Consider the following 17,152-nt stretch of genomic DNA (forward strand, 5'->3'; position numbering starts at 1 on the left):
GTATGGAATAAGATATAATCTGATAGAACATTCTCTAGAAAGGTTAAAGAAAAAATAATGTACTGACCGTGTGCAATTTATGGAATGTCAAATGTAGAATTTCTATCAAACTTCATCACACATTATTCTAATGTGAAGGATAATTAACAATGAAAAAATATTGCAGAGAGAAAGTCACTATATTGGGAGATAGGCATGATTAAAACTATATAAGAAAAATAAGAAAGAGAATGAGAGGGAGAAAGAGCTGGTAAAATTCCTATGGGATGTTCCATGCTTTCTTTCTTGAGAGCCTTCTTCTGATGATATAAGTGTAAGAATATCAAAGAAAGTAAAACTAATTGAGACAAAGGGTGTCACATATTTCTCATTATAACATTCAATAGTTAAATTCATATAGTTGTTAAATACAGCACATAGAAATGTCTACATTACAATTAATCAAGCCACTTTAAAAACTGAACATATTTTCTTCTTCACAGCATAACAGGGATGTCAGTTCTTGTCCCAGTTCAGCAAGGCATTTAAACAGGTGCTGGATTTTGTATATGCAAATGCTCACATCAGAATTAATGTAGCTCAATGTGTGGTTAAAGTCAAGCAGTGTATGAAAGTGCTTTTTTCTGGACCAGAGCCCTCTTCCCATTCTGAGCTACACACAGGCAGCTGCTTGAACATTTTCAGTCAGGAATCAACTCCCCAAACTGATGCCCATGTTTTTTGACCATCTGCATGTGTGCCCATATGCTCAGATGACATGTGCTCCCTTGCAAGCTGCTTGGACTCTTTCCTGACAGTACTGGTGCCAAGCAAAGGGGATTTAATACAGCCTTGCTTCTGGGGGAAAAAAACCTGCCTCCATGTGAAGAAGAGTGAAACAGTGCTATGTTTTATGCTCTCCGTCAACTGTGGCTATGTGTGCCAAAGAAAGCAAATGGCAACCTGGAAGAAAGATTATGAGCATAGTGTAAAACATGTGTGGATGGCCCAGAACAATCTTAATGGCAGTATGTGCTTTATAAACTGATTTTTAATTATTCTGCATATTACACAAGTATTTAAAATGGCCTGAAGAGGAAATAGCAATTACACCAGCTAGAGCCTTCCACTGTTTTCAGCATGGGGAGCAGATTCGATCCTATTCAAGTATCAAAGATTTTGTTCTCTTCTTCTCCCTACTTTTTCTTCCAGAATATGTTTTTTCTCTCTTCACACCCACCCTCCCCTTGCCCCCTCACCTCCCAAGATCCCCTATTTCCCATCCTTCCATTTGCCCCTTCCTTTTTCCTAAATTGTTAAAACTCAATAAAATTCATTTTTTTAAAAAGTATCCCAGATTTAGTCTTAAAGTAGGGAAGAAAAACTTCCTGACTGTAAGAATTGCTCCACAATGGAATATGCTGCCTCAGAGTGTAGTGGATTCTCCTTCTCTGGCAGTTTTGGCCTTCAACTCCCAGAAATCCTAACAGATAGTAAACTGGCTGGGATTTCTGTGAATTGTAGGCACAGAAAGGTAGCCGCCCTCAAGATACATTCATTTGATACTGTTTATACATTTTATACTTTTAGGAACTGACTGCTGCTGCTCAGTTGTTTAGTCGTCTCTGACTCTTCGTGACCTCATGAACCAGTCCATGCCAGAGCTCCCTGTCGGCCGTCAAGGTTGGTGTCTTTTGTCAATTTAGATACGAGTGCTCCATCTGCAAGGGGTATGATTCCATTTGGGATTGTCCCAGTGAAAAAGAGCACGTGGTTCCATGGACTAATATGGGAAGAGGTGGTCAGGACATCCCTCATCCCCTTCTAAAGATGCCTAGTTAACTTAGGTTGGATCACTTGCACATTTTATTATAAATTTACCCTGATTGTAAGGCAACACAGTACTTGGAAGAGGATTTCAGGTACAGTTTTCAAATCATCAGTGGATGCATAAACTTTATTCTTCCAGTAATTTGCATTCTGTCTGCAGTATAACGGAAGTTGTTAGGGCTAAGATCAATAAGGAAGTTGCTAAGGATAGTGTGATTCTCCCTCTTCCTTTTTCCCTTGTGTCCAATCTGAGGGTGTCTCTGCTGGGGATTATCCCCAAGAAAGCATCTGGTGAAGACAAATTGATACATCATCTCTTTTTCTGAGGGTTGAATCTTTTAAGGATACTATTCCAGCAGAGCTTTACATGTTGAGTTACACATCATTTGTTGAGGTTATGCACAAAGTGTTCAGGACTCACATTGATACAGAATTGGCAAAATGTGAGAGATTTATGCATTCCAGATTGATCTTAGAGCAAACAAATGAAATATATTGCTTCAGCAAACAAAACAGAAAAAATACTGGTAGTACATCATGATTATCAAATTAATTCTTCAGCTGAAAGTCAGGAAAATTTAGTATGAGAGATAACTGCTCATTTTGTCAGGAAACAGCTCAGACATCAAGTATTATAGCAGCATTAAGAAAATAGGATGAAGATAGGAGATAAGGAAATAATGCTCTTTAGGGAAGAACTCATCAGAATTTTACTGAACAAAAAATGATTTCAAATAGAAACAACAACAGGTTTTCAGGATTCAGAACCGGTTTCTCCTGTATCCTGACATTTCACACACATAAGGCAGTTCTACACATATACTATAATGCAGTTTTGAGGATGGGATGTCCACAAAAGGGACACCATGATACAAACATCAAGCCAGAAAAAATATGTTAAAAAAACTCACCACAATGTCTGCTGTGCTGCAACTAATCAGAGAATGCAGGGCTCAAAATCAGGATATACTTTGATAATCTGCAGCACATCAATGCATCTTATTGTGCTGGTTAAGAAAAAAGTCATTTTAGTGGCTATCTAGCTACATATACTGTGGTTCCTGAGTCTAGTTCAGATCTGCAATTAATGAATACTATGGCCACCATCTCAGCCTGGAAACGGTTCCTGAGTAATGTGACTCTGGGAGATCTAGCCAGTAGGGATATGCAAAACTTCATTTTTAATTAGTAAGTTATATCTAATTTGTAAGTTTTGTGCATACAAACAGATATTAAGAAACACGGGGGGAAGGCCCCCATGTAAAAACTTAAGAATCAAAACTCACCCAATACTTTTTCATTTGAATTCTGTAATGCTCAGAAGTCTATCAAAGTCAGTTTCATTTTCAGCATGAGGCGACGCCAAAAAAGGCTGCAATTCCTCCTTAAATTAATGGCCTTTCACCATGAGGAGAAGAAAGCAGCAGAGTGTGACAAGCTGAGTGACCTGGGAAAGAGACTGAGACAGTACAGAATTCTGGGGAATGTAGTTTGGGAAGGCGAGGAGCCCTATGGCAGAGAATTCAAACGGCCCCGCATGCCCTAAACTACATTTCCCAGAATTCTGCTCAGAATCAGAAAGCTCCAATTTGGACAGGGGAGAGAGCAGCCAGAGTTCCAATAAATTGTTGAATCTGCAAAAGGGAGGACTGACTGATACTTTAATACAAGTAAGTAAATCATTTCTGTACTGGGAAGAAACCCCTAAATTGAGGTTCTATTGGTTAATAGAAGAGATATTCAATGAGATAGCTGTTGTGGCTTTTTAAACATTTTTGTTAAAACTTTTTTAAAATCCTAAATATCAATAGATGTATGAATATTTCTGAAACTGTCATTTTTTCAAAATAATTCAGTTTTTTCATTTATCGGTTTCAGTTCTGATGTTCTGAAATCACCAAAGAAGAATTTCAAATGAATAACCAACTCCTGTAGGAAAAGGTTTGCAAGGCTAAAGAACAAAATGAGCTTTGGCTTGCCAGATACATTAAAAACAATAAAAAGGGCTTCTTTGCTTATATCCATAGAAAAAGGAAGAACAAGGAGGCAATAGAGCCTCAGCTAGGAGAAGATGGGGGTAATGCTAAAAGGAGATAGGGAAAAGGCAAAACTACTTAATGCCTTCTTTCCCTCAGTCTTCTCACAAAAAGAAAGCTGTTCTCAACTTTAGCAACATGGAATGGATGAAGGATTAGGGGAAATTCAACCCCAAATAGGGAAATAAGTCATCCAGGAATACCTCGCCACTCTAAACGAATTAAAGTCCCCAGGGCCAGATCAACTACATCCAAGAGTATTGAAGGAACTAGCGAAAGTCATTTCGGAACCACTGGCAATTATCTTTAAGAGTTCTTGGAGAACGGGAGAAGTCCCTGGCAGACTGGAGAAGGGTGAATGTTGTCACTATCTTCAAGAAGGGAAAAAAGGACGACCCAAACAATTACCATCCAGTCAGCCACATGTCAATACTAGGCAATACCAGGATTCTGGAAAAGATCATTAAGGAAGTGGTCTACAAACACTTAGAAAGGAATGCAGTCATCGCTAATAGTCAACATGGATTTATCAAAAATAAGTCATGCCAGACAAATCTGATCTCTTTTTTCGATATAGATGCAGGGAATGCAGTGGATGTAGCGTATCTGGATTTCAGTAAGGCCTTCGACAAGATTCCCCATGACTTTCTGGAAACAAACTAGTCAAATGTGGGCTAGGCAAAACTATGGTTAGGTGGATCTGTAATTGGTTAAGCGAATGAACCAAAAGGGTGATTCTCACCAATGCTTCCTCTTCATCCTGGAAAGTGACAAGTGGAGTGCCGCAGGGTTCTGTCCTGGCCCAGTTCTGTTCAACATCTTTATTAATGACTTATGAAGGCAGTTTGCAGACGACACCAAATTGGGAGGGATGGCTAATACTCCAGAGGACAGGATCAGAATCCAAAATGATCTTAACAGATTAGAGAGATGGGCCGAAACTAAAATAATGAAGTTCAACAGGGACAAATGACAGATACTCCACTTAGGCAGAAAAAAAATTGAATGTAAAGATGCCTGGCTCGACAGCAGTACGTGTGAAAAAGATCTTGGAGTCCTTGTGGGGAAGAAGGTGAACATGAGTCAACAATGTGATGCAGCTGCAAGAAAGGCCAACGGGATTTTGGCCTGCATCAGTAGGAGTATAGTGTCTAGATGCAGGGAAGTAATGCCACCCCTCTATTCTGCCTTGGTCAGACCACACCAGGAATCACACGGTGTCCAATTCTGGGCACCGCAGTTTAAGGGAAATGTTGAGAAGCTGGAATGTGTCCAGAGGAGGGCGACTAAAATGATCAAGGGCCTGGAGAACAAGCCCTATGAGGAGCGGCTTAAAGAGCTGGGCATGTTTAGCCTGCAGAAGAGAAGGCTGAGATGAGACATGATGGCCATGTATAAATATGTGAGAGGAAGTCATAGGGAGGAGGGAGCAGGCTTGTTTTCTGCTGCCCTGGAGACTAGAACATGGAACAATGGCTTCAAACTACAGGAAAGGAGATTCAACCTGAACATTAGGAAAAACTTCCTCACTGTGAGAGCTGTTCAGCAGTGGAACTCTCTCCCTCGGAGTGTGGTGGAGGCTCCTTCTTTGGAGGCTTTTAAGCAGAGGCTGGGTGGCCATCTGCCAGGGGTGCTTTGTATGCGATTTTCCTGCTTTTAAAAGGGTTGGACTGGATGGCCCATGAGGTCTCTTCCAACTCTATGATTCTATGATTCAGTGTCATGCCTGATGTTATATCACTTCTTTCACTTCAGTTTTAAATTCTTTTTTAAAATGAGTCTTCATGTAGTTTTTTATTCAGATTCCGTTTGTGGCAGTTTTAAGCTGTTCTAAAACGTTTTGTAACATGGGTACTGATTTTCCACGGATCTCCTTTCAAGCACTCTTGTCATAGATTGAAGAGTAGAGTTCATTGTATCCACAGGGACATAAAAAGAGGCAAGGGGATACTAGTTGCAATGACTATTTCCCACCACCAGGTGTCGCTCTCGACTCCAGTACAGTCTTGTACACTCTTTAAGGCAGGGATCTGGCAGCGGCAACTTTCCATAGCTCTACCTGACCTTATCCATATTGGATTCGAAAGGTAAACGGATCTCTTTCTCACACTTCTAATTGTCTTGTGAATGCGGTTGAAGACCCATCTCTTCCGGCAGGCCTCCCCAGTCAACTTTCAGTAATGACTTTTGATTTACATTCTGTTGCTACTATATATGAATTCTTTATCTGTGTTTTGTGCAAGTTTTTATGTTTTTGTGCTCTTATCTATGTAATTTTATTCATATGTTTTTGAATTTGTTGTACCCTGCCTCAAGCCATCAGAAGCGGCGAGTAATAAATAAAATGTATTATTGTTGTTTTTGTTGTTGCTGTTCTTCTTTTTTGTTAAAAATTCTACCTTTTTTTTTAATTCTGTCCTTAAAACCTTTTTGTATTGCTTTACTTTTTGCTCTTTATTAAAAGTGCTTTTTAAAAGTTTCAAAGGCAGTATTTTTATGTACAGTAGAGTCTCACTTATCCAATATTCGCTTATCCAATGTTCTGGATTATCCAACGCATTTTTGTAGTCAATGTTTTCAATACATCGTGATATTTTGGTGCTAAATTCATAAATACAGTAATTACTACGTAGCATTACTGCATATTGAACTATTTTTTCTGTCAGATTTGTTGTATAACATGATGTTTTGGTGCTTAATTTCTAAAATCATAACCTAATTTGATGTTTAATAGGCTTCTCCTTAATCTTTCCTTATTATCCAACATATTCGCTTATCCAACGTTCTGCCGGCCCATTTATGTTGGATAAGTGAGACTCTACTGTATTGATTTTGCTAAAAGTATTAATCTCACCACTGTGCTAAGAAAGCTCTTTAAATTAATCCAAAATTTTATTTCCACATATTTTACATAGCTGATTTGAACATAAATGATTGTAAGCCTTGTTTTTTAGATATTTTAGAAGGACATACAGTTATGCAAATACATAACTTTTCTGAAGTGTTAAAAAAATGAATATATGACAATGTAATATAGTGAATTCTCATGTATTCATGGGCCGAAACTAAATATGAGAATTCTTATATAATACTAATTTACTAACAAAGGGAACTGATTTCCATGGATTTATAGGGCAACAATTAAAACTAAAACAATACATCCAAAGAACTGGTGATACAGCAGATATGTATATAACTCTAATCTACTACTAACCGGAGCTCCACAACCCTCATCCTTCTTTTTTATCTTTTTTGTGTTTGTGAACAATATTATATATTTCTATTTTTTTTAAAGGTATAATAATAAAAACTATTATCAGGAGAAAAGAAGAAAACTTAATAATGATATAGAGTACAGCCAGTCCCCAAGTTGCAAACATCTGATTTACAAATGACTCATAGTTAGGAATGGGAGTGAGAAAATAGGAAGTGATAGAAATCTCACCCTCAGAAAAGAAATTCACTCCTGGAAGAGTTATTATCATAGAGGAAAGGTGTCTCCACTGAAGCTTTATTAGCAATACAGTAGAGTCTTGCTTATCTGACGTTCTGGATTATCCAACGCATTTTTGTAGTCAATGTTTTCAAAACATCGTGATATTTTGGTGCTAAATTCATAAATACAGTAATTACTACATAGTATTACTGCGTATTGAACTACTTTTTCTGTCAAATTTGTTGTATAACATGATGTTTTGGTGCTTAATTTGTAAAATCATAATGTAATTTGATGTTTAATAGGCTTTTCCTTAATCCCTCCTTATTATCCAACATATTCGCTTATCCAACAGTTCTCTACTGTATATAGGCTTAAGTTACACTTTAAAATGTACCTACCTGTTCCAACTTACATACAAACTGAACATAGGAACAAATCTACAGAACCGATCTTGTCTGTAACTTGGGGACTGCTTGTACTAATTTTGCTTCACAGCAGGCGAGTCAGAGTGGTTGGAGCAATGAGGGATCTTTAAGTAATGTATTACAACTCCCTCAGCTGGCTGGGCTTGTAAAAAAGCAAAAAACATGGAAGCCAAATGACAGATGCAGACATAAAACAAGGCAGGCTCTCCCCCGCCCCTGCCCTCCATTTTGATAGATTGCCATTTAACTGGCCAGAAAGAAGCAAGTGTTCCTGTTCCCAGTCACCACTGAAGGACAAGGTTAACATTTTAAGTGATTGAATACAGTGTATATATTTCCCAGTTCCAGAGACTCGGGACTCCAACGCCACCTTTCAGAACACTTAATTTCCGTGATGTGTACTTTCCACACTGCAAACCCTTGACAGCTTTTGAAATTAATGCTCCAGAGAGGTTTGCTTTCTTTTAACCTCCCCCTAACCCAAATGAAGGGAAACAAAACCACATCGTCAGATATGCGAAAAGAAACCAAGTGTGATTTTTGTTACCAAGTCATCTTGAAAAAGAATTAGCAACCATCTGTTTCAATTAATTTGAAAATAGCTGGCAATGATAGAAAAATTATTTCCTTAAGGACACAAAAATATTTACAGAAACAATGTGTGTTGATCTTTTTAGCTTTAAGGAAATTATTTTCAAAAGCAATTTCTTAGTATCAGAGCAATTAGGAAGGTGAACAGAACTATAATTTAAAAGAACAAAGTATTAACCATTACACATTTACTAATAATGTATAGCTACCTGTGGGCTGGTAAGAAAATAATATTGAAGGAACAAATACACTGCAGATAAACACATGTTAACTTCATTCAATGCACTCTTCTTGAAATAATGCTCTATAAAACTCACCAACTGTGAAATAAACATTATAATTCTTTTTAGTATGCAAAGGTTTGTTGCATGGTATTCTGCCTGATCTAATGCCCAAAGAGATTTTTGTTCTGTTCTGTCTGAGGTCATAGCAATAAAAGAGCAAGCACTTACTGAGTCAAAACTGATTTTGCAAAGGTCTAGTTTAAGGCTTCTTTTGCCCCAGTCCTATTTAGTCTCCTACTACATATTTTTTTGCATGGGATAAATGTCACGCTTTTACAATATTATATGATCAGCTAAATCACCTATCCCATAGTACATATATGGTTGAGGTCCTGGCTTTTTGGCTGATCGTATCTCCCTGTAAGAACTTGCCCGGGCCCTAAAGTCTTCAGGAGAGGCCCTAAGCTCAGTTAGTGAGAACAAGAGAGTGGATCTTCTCTTTCTGTGAACCAACCTGGACACAGCATATTATCTGAGAACACAGGAATGCTGGATCACTCTGACAACTATTATGTCAGATTACACAGAGAAGCCATTGGAATCCACAAGCATGTGGACAATTTCTACAGAAAGGAGGAAACCATGAAAATGAACAAAATATGGCTACCAGTATTTAAAAACTTTAAAAACTGAACAGTAAATAAAGAACAACACTCTGAAAACAGAGGAATTCCAGACATGAATAAATTAGGGCCAGCTAACACCTCCGAACAAAGGATTGCCCCAGGCAGGAAGCAGCCATTAAAAGTCAATCAAGGTGATTAATTCCAACATTCACACTGGCCTCCAACAGACAATAGTTCTTTCTCCCATCCTGTACCTTCCACAGATATATAAACTTCCCTTGCTTAGTTTTCCAATATATCACACAACCTCTGAGGATGCCGGCCATAGATGTGGGCGAAACATCAGAAGAGAATGTTTCTAGAATATTGCCATACAGCCCAGAAAACTAGTTTTAGCTATGAATAGGTTTTTAATCGGTTTTAAGTGTTTTAACTGTTTATAATATTGTTCATGTTTAATTCCATTTTAATGTTTGTATTAGGGCTGTGCAAAAAGTCATCTGTGCATGGTATGTCGGATCTATTTCATAAAATTCACACAGACAACACGATATTAAGAAACGCGGGCAACAGCCATGCTAAAAACTTAAGAATCGAAACTCTCACCCAGTACTTTTTTGTAAGTTGCATAAGCATCATAACTCTCTCTGTGACACAGTTTTAATTTCCAGAGCAAACAAACTGTACCAAGAGGTGAAGCCAAACTTAGCATGCCTCTCAGCCTATCTGGGGGAGGAGGTGGAGCCATTAATTACCCTTTAAATCAGTGGTTCCAAAACTTATTTGGCCTACCGCCCCCTTTCCAGAAAAAATATTACTCAGTGCCCTGGAAATTATTTTTTTTTAAATTTTAATAGCAATTAAATAGAAAGATATAGGTACCTGTGGCCATCACCGCTCCCCTGGATTGCTGCAGCACCCACCAGGGGGCGGTAGCACCCACTTTGAGAATCACTGCTTTAAATTAAGATGCGCCATGAGTCTTCCTCCATTGCCAAGTTGGGAGAGGAGAGAGAGAGAGAGAGCGAAGCAGAGCAGCAGGCTAGGTTAAGGCTAGGCACATAGTAGGCTACATTGAGAGAAGCTAGGAAGACTGAGTGACTGACTACTATTAGGAGGAAATCAGTCTGCTGGGAGTCTTCTATATTTATTTTACTTCTATAATTTAATGTATTATTGATTGTGCTAAGGAGTGACTGCTGGCCGCAGAAGTTTTTTTTTATCAAAACCATTCTGTGTTTGGGAAGCCTAGTTCAATTAACGTACACCAATTTAAAGGGGAAATAACATCTCTTCTCAGTTATTGCATCTGCTACTATCTGTGCTGAAGTGATTGGGATAACAATACCAAAGCTTTAGTTTTCCAAAACCATTCTTTGTTTGGTAAACCTAGTTCAATTAAAGTATAGCCTGGACATCAGCTATATAGAACTTTGTGTCAAAATGCAAACTGTGAGCCATTGGAGCTTTGGCAACAGCTGAAGTTTCTGAACACCCCCAAGCAGTGCATGGCACAGTAATCCAAGTTTTGAATATTCAAGGGCACTCCTGGCTACCACAAACACATAGGCCTCCAGGTTCAACATCATTCTCCTCCTGTTGCCACTTGGGCTCCTTTCCTCTCTCTTTGGCTTCTCCTTCCTCCTTCCTTAGGCTGTAAATTGTAATTTTTTTAATGATTAATAATAGTCTTTTAGAGTTGATTAAAAAACCGCAAAACAGTGAATCCGCGAAAAGTGAACCGCAAAGTAGTGAGGGAACACTGTACATCTTAGCAATTAAATGTTCATGATAGCACATAATTGCAACTCAAATTCCAATTTACTCAATTCAACTAATTGCTTGTCTTCCCTAAATCTCAGTATCAACTGTAAATAAGAAAGTCATTGAAAACCAAGACCCTCTGAAATCAATTATTCTCTTGTTTTAATTCTATAGTCTTGTATATTTCCCATGAGATCTTGATAAGTTAATCATTTCTTCTTGTTTTGTGTCTCTTTTCTATAAAATGCTTCTTGCACAAATAACCACATTGGCATCTTCAGGCATAAGATTAATCTATATTTTTCCCATATTCATTATAAAGCCAAATGTCTAACATAATGATTTTTAAAATCCACATTCACTTTGACTTTGTCATACCACATGTAACCACGCAACCATATCTCATGTCCCTACAGTGCCAACATTTTAATATTACTCAACAAAACCCAATCTTTTTATCCAAACTAAACAGAAAACAGCAAAGTAAAGTTTTAGATCAGGTGCACCTAGCCCACCCAATTCTTTGCATCTTGTAACACCTTAAATTTTATTCTTGCCTTCTTTCCTTGTCATACAAATTTAGCCTTTTGCCATTGTTTAAATAGTTTATCTGTTGCTATCACAGGTATTATTTAAAAAAGAAACAGAATCCTTGGCAATAGATTCATTTTTATCACAGAGAGTCTGCCCAATAATGATACAGTAGAGTCTCACTTATCCAACATAAACGGGCCGGAAGAATGTTGGATAAGCGAATATGTTGGATAATAAGGAGAGATTAAGGAGAAGCCTATTAAACATCAAATTAGGTTATGATTTTACAAATTAAGCACCAAAACATCATGTTATACAACAAATTTGACAGAAAAAGTAGTTCAATGTGCAGTAATGCTACGTAGTAATCACTGTATTTACAAATTTAGCACCAAAATATCACGATGTATTGAAAATATTGACCACAAAAATGCGTTGGATAATCCAGAATGTTGGATAAATTAATGTTGGATAAGTGAGACTCTACTGTAATTGTAATTTATGCCACTGTAATAAGTCTTTAAAAATGTCTATCCATAGGTTTTCATGGTTATTTTGGAGTAGTAGACAACTTTTATTTGTCAACTATACTGAGACACTTCACCTTTTTATCTATTTTAAAACCTGTTGTACCCAACAATTTTTCCTGATCTTTTATATCCATATTTTTAGTTAAAACTTTTGTTTTCTGGTTATTGATTTTAAATTCTGCTAAATTCTTTCAACTTTCTCATCAAGATTTTGAGTTTTCTAAAGCAATCACTAAATCATCTGCAAATGCTCTCAATTAATAATTTTCCTTTTTAATCTTTATTCCAGAAATCCGTTCCTCACAACGTATGTCCCTTAAAAGTACTTCAAGAACTAGTATAAATAGAAGTGGTGAGAGTAAGCATCCTGTCACAAGGCATTTTTGCTATCTGTGCTGCTGTTCAGAAGATTTCACCTCACTTTCTGTCCCTGGGATAATCAGATTTTGAAAAATTTAGCTGGTTGTGGAAACAAGGATTGGTAATAAAGATTCAGTGGAGACATCTTTTCCCCATGATAACTCTTTCAGGAGCGAATTTCCCTTCCAAGGGGGAGATTTCTCTCACATCCTGTTGTCTCACTCCCATTCTTAAGTATGAGTCATTTGTAAGTCAGATGTTTGTGACTTGGGAACTGCCTGTACTTGGAAGTACACATTTCTACTCAAAACAAAGGTATATTTAATTTCTTGTTTCTCCCACAAAATGGAAGAATGACTAGAACTGCTGTTGATTATGATCCAAATCAGCCTTCACTACCTGGGTTCCTTCAAATAAGAGATTTGCAATCTAGTGTCCTCTGGGTTTTCTTTTTGTCTACAATCACTGTTGGCCATGATATCTGGTGCTCATGACAGCTGTTGGCAAAAATGGCAGGAGGCATCCAGATTTCTAAAGTCTGGGCCAAACGGTAACTTAATAGTAATTCATTGGGGTCAACTCATACTTATACCTCAGTTTGTGTATATTCATATTCATATTCTACTAGGATAGAGGAGCTTTTGTTTAGGATGAGAAGTTAACACCTTATAACTCTGAAGTGTACTTCATTGTTTAAGGATGCTCAACATGCTATAGGATTGTATCTAAATTAGGAAAAGAACAGTCTCTTAAAAGCTATACTGCTTAATTCTTATGGGTTTTAGGGGAAGTTGGGCTGGTATGTTTACTATGGGACTGATGAATGATGCACTCTTCCCACCACCTATTATTGGATAAATCTATTTACACAGAAAATATTGACCTGGAACACTGAAGAGAGATTGGAAACAGGAAATTAGCAGGCCCCAAAGGTAGAAATGAATTTCTAGGCAAGAGTGTTAGAAAGTCAAGCCCATAAACAATAGCACTATCATTAATTATCTAGGTGAGGGCAGCCACAAATAACACACTCAAAAGCCTTATTGGTATATAATGGAGGAAGAAGGCAATTTCAAGTCTCCATGCATAACATGTCTCCTTGTAGACTAAAGTGGTTACTTTGCGATAGTCAGAAGCAAAAGTAAAATATGAGTTCTCCTTGGGGGAGGGGGGCAGGGATTTCCATACCCTACAATAAATTGTGGCAAGTTCTTGGTGGTATGAGGATACCAAGTCTGTATAAAGACCATGTAGCAACAGTAAGAACAGACAAGAACAGTAAGAACAGAAATCACACTGGCAATGAAGGTCTGCATAGTTAAAACAATGGTGTTCCCCGTAGTAACCTATGGATGTGAGAGCTGGACCATAAGGAAGGCTGAGCGAAGGAAGATAGACGCTTTTGAACTTTGGTGCTCGAGGAAACTTTGGAGAGTGCCTTGGACCACAAGAAGATCAAACCAGTCCATATTCGAGGAAATAATGCCCGACTGCTCACTGGAGGGAATGATACTAAAGGCAAAGATGAAGTACTTTGGTCACATCATGAGAAGAAGGAAAGCTTGGAGAAGAGAATGATACTGGGGAAAATGGAAGGAAAAAGGAAGAGCGGCCGACCAAGGGCAAGATGGATGGATGGTATCCTTGAAGTGACTAGCTTGACCTTGAAGGAGCTGGGGGTGGCGACGGCTGACAGGAAGCTCTGTCATGGCCTGGTCCATGAGGTCACGAAGAGTCAGAAACGACTGAACGAATAAACAAGAATAAAAAGCAAATGTCCCAGTTCAAGTGGAATGGATATACTTACAGTATTTTATCACATAATATCCACAATTCCTATCCCCTTTTTATGGAAAAGGAGCATCAACTTTTACATGATATGAAAAAAACATGGCTTGTCTGCCCACTTGCTCCCTTTCAGGCCCAGTGCTTCTTGCAACTGAGTCTGTGCTTTCAGACTCAGCCATGGGAGGTACCGTGCCTGAAAGGTGAGCAGGCAAGGGAGCACGTGAGGGAGCAGAGCAGATTCTCTCTTTGTGCTGGAAAGTACCCCAGAAAGAATAGAAGAAGGGTTCAATTTTAAAGTTCTGATTGCTCACAATATATTTTTTTCCATTGAGCAGTGACTTTGCAGACCCCTTTCAGGACTTTCTCTCAGTTACTCCCTGGCAAAAGTTTATCTGATTTCTTTAACTGCCATGCCTCAATGCTATGGAATCATGGGAGTTGTAGTTTGGTGAGCAACCAGTAATATTTGGCATAAAAGGCTAAAGAAAACTGGAGATCCCATTATTCTATTGCATTGAGCCATGGCAGTTGAAATGATGTCAAAGAATGGTGCTAGTTTTATTTCCCCGGCTTCTTTTCACAATTTCAGTAACCCCCCTTTCCCAGGCAGAGCCACTGTTCCCTCCAAGCATGAATTCCTTTAACGTTGCGAACTTATCCATGGTCCCCGAGTTCCCTCTGCACAGTTTGCAAATGCTCCCTTGCTCCCCTCTTTATCCCAAGGCAAGAGTCTGCTTACTTCACTTCCATTCTAGATGAGAGAAGGGAAACTGTGCCATTGTGTTTCCTTCCGAGAAGAATATTGGTTGTGTCATTGTCCACCCCTGCCACATATAATACAGTAAAGAGCATGTTATAATGAAGGAAGTGGAACATAAATGCCCTCCCCAAATCTTAGGAGATCTGGGTGTCAAAGAGTTAATGTCTGATCATGGCCTTATTATCACACCAGGAGGCACAGAAAAGTTGGCAAGCTCCTCTACCCAGATTCTCACTGCTACTAGTGATGAGTGATTTCAGATAACCGCAAAAAGTGGGTTTGAGCTTGGAGTGCTTCAACATTTCCAGTGAGCCAGATTCAAGACAAGAATCAGATTTGTCAGCAACCAACAGAAGTTTATTAAATCCGGCCAGATAGAATGTCAATATAGAGTGGATACACAAAAAGAACTGACATAGAGCTTGCAGAGAAGTGCAGAGCCTTTTTTTTAATTACATCCATTCAAAATACCCACACCCTCCCCTGATTGGTTGAAAAGCCAGCCTGGTTTCGATCTGGGCTCCTGTTGGCTGGGTAACCCTTCTGATGTCATCAGCTGAAGGAGGTTCCCCCCATGGACAGAAAGAGAATCAGCTTTGGTTGGTAAAATTAAAGTCCAACTCCATTTAAAGATCCATCCCTGTGAGGGTGTGAGCCCAGAAATGACCTCACAACCCCTGAGGATGCCTGTCATAGATGTGGGCGAAACGTCAGGAGAGAATACTTCTGGAACATGGCCATACAGCCCGGAAAACATACAACAACCCTGTGATCCTGGCCATGAAAGCCTTCAACGACAGTCCAGGAATGTATTGATGCAAAATGCAAATAGTTCCATGATTGACTTAATGTCCAATCCAGGTAAGCATAAAGAGATAGTCCGAATGATTGAGATTATCTGATAAAACAAAGGCTGGTTCCACCCACAGCAGGTCTGATACACATCAATGAAGACCAGGAAGTTTCCCAACACATGTAAATATATTTGTGAATGGGACGAGATTTGACAATGGAAGGGTGTTGCGGTTTACGTACACACAATAGAAAGCCCATCAGTGAGACTTGGGCTCCAGGCTTGCATACATTAGCCAGTTCGGCCTGGCTTCCTGTCCTCAGGCACGAGATTAAGTAAAACAGATGTATACATTTGCAGTTCCAGTTATACTTCCAAGGGTTCAGTTTCATTTGATTCCATTTTGTATCATTTATATAATGTCATAAAAGTGGATTTCATACACAGGTGGAGATATAACTGGCCAGATTTTTCTGCAATTCAAGCAAAGCGACACTTTGGAATTGTGAAATCAGTAAAAGGAAAAAAATAAAATAAAATCATATTTAATTCATCTCTGTTCATTTATGTTTAATCAGGAGAGGGGGGTATCAATTTTTCAATAACATTAGGATGGTGAAAAACTCCAAGGAAGTCAAGCTCATAGTAATTCAAATTTCCTCCCATTCAAACGACAACAATTGGGCACTTAAATAAACACCAAAACCAACTGACCCAGCTGCAATCCAAGGCAACTTGAACATCATTCTTGAGCTTGTTTTCTTTTCTCCAAAATGACACTCGGGTTAGAATTCTTGCAAGAATTAAAAAAAACAACTGAATCCTGATTCCTTTGGTAAATCTAATGCTATGATGGGACCTAATCACTACCCTCCCCCCCCCCACACACACACACACATGCACTGATATCACAAAGCCATTGAAGAAAGGCAAAATTCAAATGTTCTATCAACTTTCTATTCAGTAGAAATCTGCCCCTTGGCCCCCAGCAATCAACATAGGTGATTAGCAGTATTAATTTCAATGCCTAGAAACATTAACTACTGAGCAGGGCCCTTTATTTTCGCATCTGCCAACATGCTAAATGACTTGTGCCAAATGGCAAATAATGCCTTTGGAATCTGTCCTAGTCTGATGGCCCATTCCAAGAATGAGGCCACAAGTGACATTGAACATCCCATAGGGAGGTTCCCAATCCATATAGAACAGTGGTTCTCAACTTGTGGGTCCCCAGATGTTTTGGCCTTCAACTCCCAGAAATCCTAACAGCTGGTAAACTGGCTGGGATTTCTGGGAGTTGTAGGCCAAAACCATCTAGGGACCCACTGGTTGAGAATCACTGGTGTAGAACATATCCTTATGTGAGTTCTGGCTCTTTTCCCAGCAGAAGAAAGCACCATGGTGTTAATTATCACCCCCCCCCCCTGCTTTTCCCAGGAAGCCAGCAGGCATGTCCTCTCTCCTCTGCACAGT

General features: G+C 38.8%; 1 long non-coding RNA gene across 1 annotated transcript; it reads left to right on the plus strand.

Annotated features, from left to right (window-relative positions):
- The first annotated feature begins 2,854 nt into the window (after nucleotides 1-2,854).
- Nucleotides 2,855-16,228, plus strand: LOC134293042 (uncharacterized). Its single transcript, XR_010000106.1, has 2 exons — nucleotides 2,855-5,932; nucleotides 12,268-16,228. It is a non-coding gene; the product is annotated as an uncharacterized LOC134293042 (long non-coding RNA).
- The last annotated feature ends 924 nt before the right edge of the window (nucleotides 16,229-17,152 follow it).

The sequence above is a fragment of the Anolis carolinensis genome, chromosome 1 (assembly GCF_035594765.1).
Source record: "Anolis carolinensis isolate JA03-04 chromosome 1, rAnoCar3.1.pri, whole genome shotgun sequence".
NCBI lineage: Eukaryota > Metazoa > Chordata > Lepidosauria > Squamata > Dactyloidae > Anolis > Anolis carolinensis.